General features: G+C 39.8%; 1 protein-coding gene across 1 annotated transcript in view; it reads left to right on the top strand.

The window, feature by feature from the left end:
* Positions 1–12,168, top strand: part of UFL1 (UFM1 specific ligase 1) — a 65,991-nt gene that overhangs the window by 21,286 nt on the left and 32,537 nt on the right. The gene's annotated exons all lie outside the window — the stretch shown is intronic.

The following is a 12,168-nucleotide window of genomic DNA, read 5'->3' as shown; positions in this document are numbered from 1 at the left end:
ACCCTGTTTTTCATCAAATTTTCAATTTATTCATTTATTAAATCACTACAGACTTAAGGCTTTCTATATTATTCTTTGGCTTATAATCCATTGTTATCATTATTTAGATTTTCAGGTTGGCTCTGATTAAGGTTAGTGGAATGCCCTTCAGTCTGGCTTCTTTGTTCTTTTGACATTTCTCAATCTTTCCAACACTTCTTTTCTTTCTGATATGCAAAGAAGTTCCAGTCTCAGGTTATCCTTTGCCTGTTTGACCTTAGAATCAGCCATTTTAGTAGCGTATTTAGAAACCAAGATCTGGACACTAGATTGTTTATTGCCGTTTGGGTTGTTCTTGCTCCCAAGCCCTCAGCAGACAAGCTAAATGATACACTTGGGAAGACAGGGAGGCCTGGTGTCCATGGGATCACAAAGAGTTGGACACAACTGAGTCGCACAACGACAACATACATGTATACCCCTATATATATATTTTCTTTTTTGCATTTTTATTTTTGTGTATCAAAACCATGAGTTCACACTGAGGTAATTAGTTAGAAGAATGAGATATGTAGGTAAACTACATTGCAATTCCAAGTTGAAATAAAAATCCAGCAGCTAAGTTTCATTTGTACTGAAAAAGCTAGAAATTTTGTGCAGTCCAATTAAACTTTTATTGAACATCCACAATAATTTATGCACCCAGTAGTTTTAAGATAAAGTTCTTCAAGGAGCCCTTTGCACGTTTGTAGGAATACATTCAGGTAGAAAGGAACAGAAAATAAAAAACATGAGAAGCTTGTAATAAGATAAACAGAGGAGAGCAAAATTCACAGAGCATGTAATTGGACCTAACTGGTTTGTTGTTGTTGTTGTACAGTCGCCAGGTCGTGTCCAACTCTGCAACCCATGGACTGAAGCACACCAGGCTTCCCTGCCCTTCACCATTTCTTGGAGTTTGCCCAGGTTCATGTCCGTTGAATTGGTGATGCCATCCAACTATCTCATCTTCTGTCACCCTCTTCTTCTGCCTTCAATCTTTCCTAGCATCAGGGTCTTTTCTAATGAGTCAGCAGTTCACATCAGGTTAGCCAGAGTACTGGAGCTTCAGCTTCCACATCAGTCCTTCCAATGAGTATTCAGGGTTGATTTCTTTTAGGGTTGACTAGTTTGATCTCCTTGCTGTCCAAGGGACTCTCAAGAGTCTTCTCCAGCACCACAGTTCAAAAGCATCAATTATTTGGTGCTCAGCTTTCTTTATGGTCCAGCTCTCACATCTATACATGACTACTGGAAAGACAATAGCCTTAACTATACAGACCTTTGTCAGCAAAGGGGTGTCTTTGCTTTTTAATACACTGTCTAGGTTTGTCATAACTTTCCTGCCAAGAAGCATTCCTTTCTTAATTGCATGGCTGCAGTCAACATCCACAGTGATTTTAGAGCCAAGGAAGAGGAAATCTGTAACTACTTCCACCCTTTCCCTTTCTGTTTGCTATGAAGGGATGGAGCCAGATGCCATGATCTTAGTTTTTTTTAATATTGAATTTTAAGCTGGCTTTTTTGCGGTCTTCTTTAATCCTCATCAAGTGGCTTTTTGCTTCCTCTTTGCTTTCTGCCATTAAAGTGGTATCATCTGCATATCTGAGGTTGTTGATATTTCTCCCAGCAATCTTGATTCCAGCTTGTAACTCATCCAGCCCAGCATTTCGCATGATGTGCTCTGCATAAAAGTTAAAGAAACAGGGTGATAATAAACAGCCTTGTCGTATGCCTTTCTCAGTTTTGAACTAGGTCAGTTCTAACTATTGCTTCTTGACCCGCTTACAGGTTTCTCAGGAAATAGATAATACGGTCTGGTATTCCCATCTCTTTAAGCGTTTTCCAGTTTGTTATGATCCACCAGTCAAAGTCTTTAATGTAGTCAATCAAACAGAGGTAGATATTTTTCTGGAAGTCCCTTGCTTTCTCTGTGATCCAGCAAATGTTGGCAGTTTGATCTCTGGTTCTTCTGCCTTTTCTAAACCCAGTTTGAACATCTGTAAGTTCTCAGTTCACATACCACTGAAGGCTAGCTTGAAGGATTTTGAGTATAACCTTACTAACATGGGAGATGAATATAATTGTCCAGTAGTTTGGACATCTTGTAGTATTACCCTTGGGATTTGGGATGAAGATTGAAGTTTTCTAGCCCTGAGGCCACTGCTGGATATTCCAAATTTGCTGACATACTGAGTGCAGCACTTTAATAGCATCATCGTTCAGGATTTTAAATAGCTCTACTGGGATTCCGTCATCTCCACTGGCTTTACTGACAGCAGTGCTTCCTAAGGCCTGGTTGACTGCACACTTCCAGAATGTCTGGCTCTGGATGAGTGATGACACCAACGTGGTTATCTGGGTCATTAAAATCTTCTTTGTACAGTTCTTCTGTGTATTCTTGCCATCTCTTCTATATCACTTCTGCTTCTGTTAGGTCCATACAGTTTGTGTCCCTTATTGTGTTCCTCTTTGGATGAAATGTTCCTTTGATATATCCAGTTTTCTAGACGAGCTCTCTAGCCTTTCTATTCTGTTGTTATCCTCTGTTTCTTTGCAGTGTTCATTGAAGAAGGCTTTCTCCTCTGACCTTGCATTTCTCTCAAGCTCTGCATTCAGTTGAGTATACCTTTCCCTTTCTCCCTTGCTTTCAATTCTCTTCTTTCCTCAGACAGCCACTGTGTAAAGCCTGCTCAGACACTTTGCCTTCTTGCATTTCTTTTTCTTTGGGATGGTTTTGCTCACTGCCTGCTGTACAATATTACGAACCTCTGTCCATAGTTCTTCAGGCACTTTATTTACTAGATCTAATCCCTTGAATCTATTCGTCACCTCCACTGTCTAATCATAAGGGATTTGATTTAGGTCGTACCTGATTGGCCTCGTGGTTTTCCCCACTTTCTTTAGTTTAAGCGTGAATTTTGCTATAAGGAGCTGATGACCTGAGGCACAGTCAACTCCAGGTTTTGTTTTTGCTGACTGTACATAGTTTGTCCATCTTCAGCTACAAAGAATGTAATCAGTCTGATTTTGATATTGACCATCTAGTGATGTCCATGTGTAAAGTCGTCTCTTGCTTTGTTGAAAAAGGGTGTTTGCTTTGACCAGTGTTTTCTCTTGGCAGAATTCTGTTAGCCTTTGCCCTGCTTCGTTTTGTACACCAAGGCCAAACTTGCCTGTTACTCCAGGTATCTTGACTTCCTACTTTTGCATTCCAGTCCCCTCTGTTAAATAGGACATATTCTTTTGGTGTTAATTCTAGGAGGTCTTGTAGGTCTTCGTATAACTGATCAACTTAAGCTTCTTCCACATCCGTTGGGGCATAGACTTGGATTACTCTGATGTTGAATGGCTTGTCTTGGAAATGAACCAAGATCATTCTGTCATTTTTGAGATTGCACCCAAGTGTATTGCATTTTAGACTCTTTTGTTGATTTTGAGGACTGCTTCGTTTCTTCTATGGGATTCTTGCCCACAGTAGTAGATATATGGTCATCTTAATTCACACATTCCCATCCATTTTAGTTCACTGATTCCTAAGATGTCAGTGTTTTCTCTTGCCATCTCCTGCTTGACCACATCCAATATACCTTGATTTGTGGACCTAACATTCCAGGTCCCTATGTAATTCTTTGCTTAATAGTATTGGATTTTACTTTCATCACCAGATATATCCACAACCAAGCATCACTGCCGCTTTGGACCAGCCACATCATTGTTTCTGGAGCTATTATTAGTAGTTGTCCTCTGCTCTTCTCTGGTAGCTTTTTGAACACCATCCAACCTGTGGGCCTCGTCTTTCGGTGTCATATGTTTTTGCCTTTTTATACAGTTCATTGGGTTCTCATGGCAAGAATCCTGGAGTAGTTTGCCATTCCTTCCTCCAGTGGACCATGTTTTGTTAGAACTCTCCACTTTACCCATCTGTGTTTGTGGCCCTACATGGCATGGCTCATAGCTTCCCTGAGTCTGACATGCCCCTTTACCACCACAAGTGATCCATGAAGGGGCTAATTGGTTTCAGGAACTGTAGATAATTTAGCTGAATATTTTAGGTAAAATAATAAAACCAAATTGGCCTATATAGAAATTTGGTAAAAATAATAATTTAATCAAAAATCCCCATACAGAGGTTTTAAATATTAAGTCATATTTTGATTTAATATTTTCTGCTCTCCTAGGTCTGTTATATGGAAAAATTATAATGTCTTAAATAGTCAACAAGAGAAGGTCAAGTAGTTTGAATAACTTAAAAGTCTGTTAGTCATATTTTTGTTGTTCAGTTGCTCAGTCATGTCCCTCTCTTTGTGACCCCATGGTCTGCAGCATGCTAGGCTTCCCTGTCCTTCATATTTCCCAGAGTTTGCTCAAACCCATGTCCGTTGAATTGGTGATGCCACCCAACCATCTCATCCTTCTTCTCCTGTCCTCAATCTTTCCCACCGTCAGGGTCTTTTCCAATGAGTCAGCTGTTAGCAAAGTGTTAGAGCTTCAGCATCAGTCCTTCCAATGAATAGTTAGGGTAGAATTCTTTCAGGATTGACTGGTTTGATCTCCTTGCTGTCCAAGGGACTCTGAAGAGTCTTCTCTAGCACAATTCAAAAGCATCAGTTCTTCAGCACTCAGTCTTCTTGATGGTCAGACTTCCATATCCATACATGATTTCTAGAAAAAGCATAGATTTGACTAGATGGACCTTTTTTGGGAAAGTGATATCTCTGCTTTGTAATATACGGTTTAGATTTGTCATAGCTTTTCTTCCAAGAAGCAAGCGTCTTTTAATTTCATGGCTGCAGTCACTGTCCACAGTGATTTTGGAACCCAAAAATATAATATCTGCCATTGTTTCCATTTTTTCCCCATGATGTGATGGGACCAGACACCATGATCTTAGTATTTTGAATGTTGAGTTTTAAGCCAGCTTCCTCGCTCTCCTCTTTCACCCTCATCAAGAAACTTTTTAGTTCCTCTTTGTTGTCTGCCTTTAGAGTAGTGTCATCTGCATATCTGAAGTTATTGATATTTCTCCCAGCAATGTTGATTCCAGCTTGTGCTTCATTTAGCCCAGCATTTTGCATGATGTACTCTGCATATAATTTAAATAAGCAGGGGACAGTTGACAGCCTTGATGTGCTCCTTTCCCAATTTTGAACCAATCCATTTTTCCATGTTCAGTTCTGTTACTTCTTGACCTGCATACAGGTTTCTCAGGAGGCAGGTAAGATGGTCTGATACTCCCATCTCTTTAAAATTTTCCATTTTGTTGTGATCTACATAGTCAAGATTTTAGCGTTGTCAGTGAAGCAGATGTTGATGTTTTTCTGGATTCCCTTCACTTTTCTATAGTCCAGTGGTGGTTTGCAATTTGACCTTTGGTTCCTCTGCCTTTTCTAAATCCAGCTTGAACATCTGGAAGTTCTTGGTTCACATACTGTTGAAGCCTCACTTGAAGGATTTTGAGCATTACCTTGCTAGCATGTGAAAGTGCAATTGTGTGGTAGTTTGAACATTCTTTGGCATTACCTTTCTTTGGGATTGGAATGAAAACTGACCTTTTCCAGTCCTGTGGCCACTGCTGAGTTTTCCAAATTTGCTCGCATATTGAGTGCAGCACTTTCATAGTATCATCTTTTAGGATTTGAAATAGCTCAACTGGAATTCCATCACCTCCACTAGCTTTGCTCATAGTGATGCTTCGTAAGGACAGCTTGACTTCACAATCCAGGATGTCTGGCTCTAGGTGAGTGATCACACCATCATAGTTATCTGGATCATGAAGATCTTTTTTCTATCTTCTGTGTATTCTTGCCACCTCTTCTTAATATCTTCTGCTTCTGTTAGGTCCATATCATTTCTGTCCTTTATTGAGCCCATCTTTGCATGAAATGTTCCCTTGGTATCTCTGATTTTCTTGAAGAGATCTCTAGTCTTTCCCATTCTATTATTTTCCTCTATTTCTTTGCACTGATCACTGAGGAAGGCTTTCTTATCTCTTCATGCTATTCTTTGGAACTCTGCATTCAAATGGATATATCTTTCATTTCTCCTTTGTCTTTTGCTTCTCTTCTTTTCTTAGCTATTTGTAAGGCCTCCTCAAACAACCATTTTGCCTTTTGCATTTCTTCTTCTTGGGGATGGTTTTGTCACCATCTCTTGTACAGTGTTTCAGGCACTGTATCAGATCTAATCCCTTGAATCTGTTATCTCTACTGTACAATCCTAGGGAATTTGGTTTAAGTCATACCTGAGGGCCTAATGGTTTTCCCTACTTTTTTCTATTTAAGTCTGAATTTTGCAATAAGGAGTTCAGGATCTGAGTCACGGTCAGCTCCTGGTCTTGCTTTTGTTGAGAGTATACAGATTCTCCATCTTCAGCTGCAAAGAATATTATTAACCTGATTTCAGTATGTAACATCTGATGATCCATGTGTAGAGTCATCTCTTGTGTTGTTGGAAGAGGGTGTTTGCTATGACCAGTGCATTCTTTTGGCAAAACTGTTAGCATTTGCCATGCTTCATTTTGTACTCCCAAGGCCAAACTTGCCTGTTACTCCAGGTTATCCCTTGACTTCCTACTTTTGCATTCTAATACCCCGTTACGAAAAGGACATCTGTTTTTGATGTTAGTTCTAGAAGGTCTTGTAGGTCTTCACAGAACCATTCTTCATCTTCTTCAGCATTAGTGGTTGGGGCATAGACTTGAATTACTATGATGTTGAATGGTTTGCCTCGGAAACAAACGGAGATCATGCTGTCGTATTTGTGATTGCACCCTTGTACTGTATTTCAGACTTTTGTTGACTATGAGGCTTACTCTATTTCTTCCAAGGATTCTTGCCCACAGTAATAAATATAATGGTAATCTGAATTAAATTCTCCCATTTCCGTCCATTTTAGTTCACTCATTCCTAAAATGTCGATGTTCACTCTTGCCATCTCCTGTTTGACCACTTCCAATTTACCCTGATTCATGGACCTAACATTCTAGGTTCCTACACAATAAGTACTGTTCCTTACAGCTTTGGACTTTATTTCACCACCAGATACAACCACAACTGGGCATCATTTCCACGTTGACTCAGCCTCTTCATTCTTTCTGGAGCATTTCCCCGCTCTTCTCCAGTAGCATATTGAGCTGGGTAGTTCATCTTTCAGTGTCATATCGGTTTACCTTTTCATGCTGTTCATGGGGTTCTCAAGGCAAAAATGCTGAAGTAGTTTGCCAGTCCTTCCTCTAGTGGACTGTGTTTTGTCAGGACTCTCCACCATGACCCATCCATTTTGGGTGGCCCTACATGGCATGACTCACAGTTTTATTGAGTTACACAGGCCTGTGATCTGTGTGATCATATGGTTAGCTTTCTGTAATTGTGGTTTTCATTCTCTCTGCCCACTCATGGGTGAGAATAAGAGGCTAGTGCAAGCTTCCTGTTGGGAGAGACTGGCTGTGGGGAAAACTCCGTTTCACTTTGGTGGGCAGGGCCATGCTCAGTAAATGTTTAATCCAATTATCTGCTAATGGGTGAGACTGTGTTCCCTCCCTGTAGTTTGGCCTGAGGTAGCCCAGTCCTGGAGTCTTGTGGTCTCTGTGGAAGGGGTATAGTCTCTGTTAGGCCTAATGGCAACCTCCTCCAAGAAGATTTATGCCAACAAGCTGCATCTCCTAGGACTGCTGGCAACAGTGTCCCTGTCCCCGTGGCAGGTCACTGCTGACCCATGCCTCTCCAGTAAATCCTCAAACACTGAGGCAGTTCTGGCTCAGTCTCATGTGGTGGTTACTGCTCCTTTCTTTCCCTGGATCCCAGTGAGCACAGGGTTTTGTTTGTGCCCTGCAAGAGTCTCTAGCTAGTGCATAACAACAAAAATACAGACTAAACCTAAACCAGAGAACTGGTATAATTGGCTTAAAATAAATAGGGAAGAAAAGAATTGGAGTCAGAAAAAAATCTGGATTTATTTTTTAATGATTTACTTATAGTTATTGTAAAAGAAAAGCATTCACAAGAATCTATCCAAAAGAAATTAAAGCATATCTCTACACAAAGACATGAAAGCAAATCTTCATAGCAGCATTAGTCATAATAGCCCCAAACTGGAAATAATCCAAGTGTCCATCAACTGATAATGGATACAAACAACAAAATGTGGCATATCCATATACCAAAATACTCTTTAGCAATAAAAAGGAATGAATGCTGATCTCTGCTTTATTATTCATGAACCTCAACAACATGCTAAGTAAGGAAGCCAGGTGGCTCAGAGGTTAAAGCATCTGTCCCCAGTGCAGGAGACCCAGGTTTGATCCCTGGGTCGGGAAGATCCCCTGGAGAAGGAAATGGTAACCCACTCCAGTATTCTTGCCTGGAGAATCCCATGGACGGAGAAGCCTGGTAGGCTACAGTCCATGGGGTCGCAAAGAGTCGGACACGACTGAGCGACTTCACTCACTCACTCACTCAAAGGAAGCCAGATGCACTAGACACATACTGACTCCATTTATGAGAAATCTCTAAAAAGGCACATTTGTAGAGGCAGAAATCCAATCTGTGGTTCTCTGGGTTACAAGTGGTAACAGGAATTAACTGCAGACATCTAGGAAGAAACTTTTGGGGTGAGGGAAACCTTCTAAAACTGGATTGTGGTGTTGGTTGCTCAGCTCTATTAATTTATTGAGGTCATTGAATTCTATATTTAGAATTGGTTAGATTTATATTTAAGTTTTATATATCTCTTTCAAGCTGCTTTTAAAAATACGTGCAGTCATTACAGAAAATATTGATAAACAAAAGAGATTAATTAAAGTGGATCTCTCCCAGTCAAATTCCTTAACTGGAATACAGCATTCCAGTTTCCTTTCAGTTTGTGTTTGATCTCATTTTTCTTCAAAAATACAATCATATAAGATTCAGTGACTTCCCAGGTGAGGACAGTCTCTCAGACAGAATAAAATAAACAAAAATATATTAATATATAATAAGGGGCAAGGCAGATAGTCAAGATCGCTAAGTTCAGTAGCTCAGTCATGTCCAACTCTTTGTGACCCCATGAACCACAGCACGCCAGGCCTCTCTCTCCGTCACCAACTGCCAGAGTCTACCTAAACCCATGTCCATTGAGTCAGTGATGCCATCCAACCAGCTCATCTTCTGTTGTCCTCTTCTCCTCCTGCCCTTAATCTTTCCCAGCATCAGGGTCTTTTCAAATGAGTCAGCTCTTCGCATCAGGTGGCCAAAGTATGGAGTTTCAGCTTCAGCATCAGTCCTTCTAATGACCACCCAGGATCAAAATCACTAAATCTGAAGTTAAATTTTGGTTGGAAAGGAAACTGATCCTGGAATAGGAAGACAGATTAATTACCTGGTATTTCAGTAGCATAATTCTGCTTAAGGATATAAAGTTTGGTGCAGTTTCTTTTTTTAAGTTAATTTACAGTATTGTGTTCATTTCTCATGTAAAGCAAGTAATTCAGGTGTACATATATATGTATATATTTTTCATGTTCTTTTCCATTATAGTTTACTACAGGGTATTGAATATAGTTCCCTATGCTATACAGTAGAACCGTATTTATCCATTGTAATTAGTGTCCCGTAATCAAGAACTTCTAATTTATCCCTCTCCTACCCCTTTTCTCCTTTGTAACCATCAGTTTGTTTTCTGTGTCTGAGTCTGTTTCTGTTTTTTAAATAAGAGCATTTGTATTGTATTTTAGATTTCACATCCAAATGATACTATATGATATCTGTCTTTCTGTGTTAGACTTAACTTCACTTAGTATGATAATCTTTAGGTCTATCCATATTGCTGCAAATGGCATTATTTTATCCTTTTTTTATGGCTGGGTAGTAATCCATTGTATATATGTAAAAGCAGAGACGTTACTTTGCCGACTAAGGTCTGTCTAGTCAAGGCTATGATTTTTCCTGTGGTCATGTATGGATGTGAGAGTTGGACTGTGAAGAAGGCTAAGCACCGAAGAATTGATGCTTTTGAACTGTGGTGTTGGAGAAGACTCTTGAGAATCCCTTGGGCTACAAGGAGATCCAACCAGTCCATTCTGAAGGAGATCAGCCCTGGGATTTCTTTGGAGGGAATGATGCTAAAGCTGAAACTCCAGTACTTTGGCCACCTCGTGCGAAGAGTTGACTCATTGGAAAAGACTCTGATGCTGGGAGGGATTGGGGGCAGGAGGAGAAGGGGACGACAGAGGATGAGATGGCTGGATGGCATCACTGACTTGATGGACATGAATCTGAGTGAACTCTGGGAGTTGGTGATGGACAGGGAGGCCTGGCGTGCTGCGATTCATGGGGTTGCAAAGAGTCGGACACGACAGCGACTGAACTGAACTGAACTGATATGCACCACATCTTTATCCATTCCTCTGTTTATGGACGCTTAGGTTGCTTCATGTCTTACCTGTTGTAAATAGTGCTGCTTTGATCATTGGGTGCATACATCTTTTTGAATCATAGTTTTGACCGGTTTATACACCCAGAAGCAGGATTGCTGGATCATATGGCAACTTTATTTTTAGTTTCTTAAGGAGCCTCCATACTGTTTTCCATAGTGGCTTTACCAATTTACATTCCCATCAACAGTGTAGGAGGGTTCCCTTTTCTCCATATCCTCTCCAGTATTTATTATTTGATAATGGCTATTCTGACCCATATGAGGGTGATACCTTATTGAAGTTTTAATTTGCGTTTCTCTAGTTACATTGAGTATCTTTTCATGTGCTTGTTGGCCGTCTGTATGTCTTTTTTGGAGAAATGTCTATTTGGGTCTTCTGCACATTTTTTGATTGGGTTTTTGGTTTTTTTAATTGAGATATGTAAGCTGTTTGTATATTTTGGAAATTAATCCCTTGTTGGTCACATCATTTGCAGATATTTTCTCCCAATATGTAGGCTGTCCTTTCATTTTGTTTATGGTTTTCTTTGCTGTGTAAAAACTTATAAGTTTGAATAGGTCCCATTTGTTTATTTTTGCTTTTATTTCTGTTGCCTTAGGAGGCTGACCTAAGAAAACATTGCTGCAGTTTATGTCAGATAATATTTTGCCTGGCTTCTCTTCTAGGCATTTTATGGTGTCATGTCCTACGTTTAAGTCTGTAAGCCATTTTGAGTTTTTTTGTGTGTGTATGGTGTGAGGGACTGTTCTGATTTCATAGATTTATATATGGCTCTCCAGCTTTCCAAATACCACTTCCTGAAGAGACTCTTCTCTGTGTATATTCTGGCCTCATTTGTCAAAGATAAATTGACCATGGGTGGTGGGTTTATTCTAAGCTCTCTCTGTATTTTGTTTTGGGGGGCGCTTTTTTTGCCATATGGCTTGCAGGATATTAATTCCCCAGTCAGGGATTGAACCTGTGCCATCAGCAGTGGAAATTGAGAGTCCTAACCACTGGACCACCATGGAATTCCTTGGTCTCTCTTTTCTGTTCCATTGTTCTAGATGTCTGTTTTTTTGCCAATATCATACTGTTTTGATTACTATAGCTTTAAAATATTATCTGAAGTCTGGGAGGATTGAGCTTCCTGCTTTTGTTCTTTTTCCTCAGGATTGCTTTGGCAATTCTGGGTCTTTTATGGTTTCATGTACATTTTAGGATTTTTCTGGTCCTGTGAAAAATGTCATGAGTAATTTGATACAGATCACATTAAATCTGTAGATTGATTTGGATACTGTGGACATTTTAGCAATATTAATTCTTCCAGTCCAAAAGCATGAGATATCTTTCCATTTGTTTGCATCATCTTCAGTTTCCTTTGTTAATGTTTTGTACTTCTGAGCATGTAAGTCTTTCACCTCTTTGATGAGGTTTATTCCTGAGTATTTTTTGATGCAATTTTAAAAAGGATTGCTTTTTTACTTTCTGTTTCTGACACCTTTCATTATTAGTATAAAGAAATGCAACAGATTTCTATATGTTAATCTTTTATCATGCTACCTTGCTTAATTCATTTATCAGTTTTAGTAGTTTTTGTGTAGACTCTTTTGTTGTTGTTCAGTCACTAAGTCATGTCTGACTGTTTGCAGCCAGACATGGAGTGCTGCATGCCAGGTTCCCCTGTCCTTCAGTATCTCCTGGAATTTGCCCAAATTCATGTCCATTGAGTTGGTGATGCTATCCAATCATCTCAT

The sequence above is a fragment of the Budorcas taxicolor genome, chromosome 9 (assembly GCF_023091745.1).
Source record: "Budorcas taxicolor isolate Tak-1 chromosome 9, Takin1.1, whole genome shotgun sequence".
Classification (NCBI taxonomy): Eukaryota; Metazoa; Chordata; class Mammalia; order Artiodactyla; family Bovidae; genus Budorcas; species Budorcas taxicolor.
This window is presented reverse-complemented; position numbering and strand designations above follow the sequence as displayed.